The 2,517-nt window shown below is 34.8% G+C and overlaps 1 pseudogene; it reads right to left on the bottom strand.

Annotated features, from left to right (window-relative positions):
* Window positions 1-579: 579 nt before the first annotated feature.
* LOC141489294 (olfactory receptor 14A2-like) lies at window positions 580-1,498 on the bottom strand (annotated as a pseudogene).
* Window positions 1,499-2,517: the final 1,019 nt, after the last annotated feature.

Genomic DNA, 2,517 nt, shown 5'->3' with positions numbered 1-2,517 from the left:
ATGATAGGAAGGAAGAGGGGATCACATTAGGTCATATAATTTTGCTTGACTGTCAATACAGAGCAGCACCTTGATCTTCACAACCTTTGTGAGACTTAGATTGTGCTCTTTTCTCAAGAAGAACCAAAATAAACTTTTTTTTTGATCATAGGAGTCTCTTTTGTTTTTAAAGTGGATATTTATCCCACACATTATTCATTAAAAGTTGCTATTAATTCTTTTCATAACTTTAAATTTATGTTATTGTGTATATCAAACCTAAGACTATGAAAATTAATAACAGCCAGAAAACATATATTTAGTGCTTACTATGTGCCATGTCCTATATTAAACATTTCAAAAATTATAAAGCATTGCAGAAACAAAAAGTATTATAATTTTGCTTACTTGAGTATATATATCTTTTGGAAGATACCACACATTAATATATTCCTGGTCTTTGAAGATTAGATTTCAGAACTCGCATGAGCATATAAGTGCAAATAGCATTTTTTAGTCAGTAAACACATAAATGGAAAAATAGATTTTTCATAAAAAACAGGTATGCATTCACGCAAAATACATTTTCATTAATCCCTCTTATGAGTGTTTACAAACTATGAATTTCTTCATTGAAGTCTTCATATCCTTATTTCTCAGACTATATATGACAGGGTTCAAGGTTGGTGGCACCACTGCATAGAACACAGACAACAATAGATCTAGACCTGACACAGAGTCCAAAGGAGGCTTTATATAAGTCGTGATAAAAACCAGTTGTGATAAAAACCATAAAAACAATGAGATAGGGTTGGCAAGTGGAAAAGCTTTTGACTGACCTTTTGTGGTTGGAATCTTCAGCACAGTAGAAAACATATAACCATAAGACATAACGATAGAGGTACAGCAGAAAATCCCTATCCCTACCCCAATAGCTATGCACACATTAATGGAAATGTGTTTTTCAGAACAGGAAATATGGAGTAAAGAAGGGACATAACAGAAGAACTGATGGATCTCTTTAGAGAAAAGATAATGTACTAGCTACATACATGACCCCAAGCATATATCCACTGAACCAGGAAGCAACTGTCATCCTCACACAAGACCCTTTGATCATGATGGTTTCATAGTTCAGGGGCTGGCAGATGGCTACATAGCAGTCATAAGACATCACTGTGAGGAGTAAAAGCTCTGATGCTGCAAATAAAACCACTAGATAGAGCTGTGATATACACTCCACATAAGATACTGAGGAGCTCTGACCCAGGGAGTTTACAACAGATTTGGGTATAGTAACAGAAATGAAGCATAGGTCTAAACAGGACAAGTTCTTTAGGAAGGTGTACATGGGAGTGTGAAGGTATCCATCAAGAGAGATGAGGGTGAAGATGAGCAGGTTCCCTGTCAGAGCCATGAGATAGATCAAAAAGAAGAGCATAACATATAAGACCTGTAGCTCCCAGGTGTTGGAAAATTCCATAAGGAAAAATCCTGTCACTATGGTAATGTTATCCATGTTCTGAGATATTCTTGTAACCATCTGTAAAGTAAAAAAAGAGAAACAAGTCCCATATGACAGGAATATCAGTGATTTGGATTTCAAGAGATATGAATTGTACCTTTGGCATTTCTTCTTTGAAACTTAGAGCAAATCATTATCTTTCTGTGGATCAGTTTTCTAATTTGCAAAACGAGGGCATTGGATGAGATGATTTTAAAGATTTTTATAATTCTCTCTCTATATATACAATTCAATATATAGAATATATATTCTCAATATATATATATATATATATATTTCTGATCTGAAAAAAGAAAATAACAAAATCATCTCTTGCTATATTTAACATTTTATGATGTACAAAGTATTTGCCTGACAACTACCCTGTGAAATAGTTTCAGTAATTATTCTCAATCTTTATATAGATTATTGGTATTCAGAATACTTAAGTGATTTTTTTTCTAGTGTCCCCATATTTGGTGTCAACATCTGAAATAGATGTCTTTATTTCAAGGTCATTTTTACAGCTTATATATTTTCCTTCTAAACTTGAATCAAATCACAATTCTTTTCTATGACCCATTTTTTTTTTTAGTTTTTGCAAGACAATGGGGTTAAGTGGCTTGCCCAAGGCCACAGAGCTAGGTAATTATTAAGTGTCTGAGGCCAGATTTGAACTCAGGTACTCCTGACCCCAGAGCCAGCACTCTATCCACTACACCACCTAGCCACCCCAATCACAATTATTCTTTTTTTAGGTTTTTGGCAAGGCAAATAGGTTTAAGTGGCTTGCCCAAGGCCACACAGCTAGGTAATTATTAAGTGTCTGAGACTGGATTTGAACCCAGGTATTCCTGACTCCAAGGCCGGTGCTTTATCCACTACGCCACCTAGCCACCCCCACAATTATTCTTAATTAAAATCATATCAGTCTTTCCACCTTCAAAACTGATAGGGTTGGAATTCTCCTAGAAGTTTTTCATATGTCCAATGACTCATAATGGCAAAATGTTTAGCCCAAAATAGAATTGTCA

Source organism: Macrotis lagotis, chromosome 5 (assembly GCF_037893015.1).
Source record: "Macrotis lagotis isolate mMagLag1 chromosome 5, bilby.v1.9.chrom.fasta, whole genome shotgun sequence".
NCBI classification, from domain to species: domain Eukaryota; kingdom Metazoa; phylum Chordata; class Mammalia; order Peramelemorphia; family Peramelidae; genus Macrotis; species Macrotis lagotis.
Note: the sequence above shows the minus strand (reverse complement) of the source record. Positions and strands in the feature narration are given on the sequence as shown.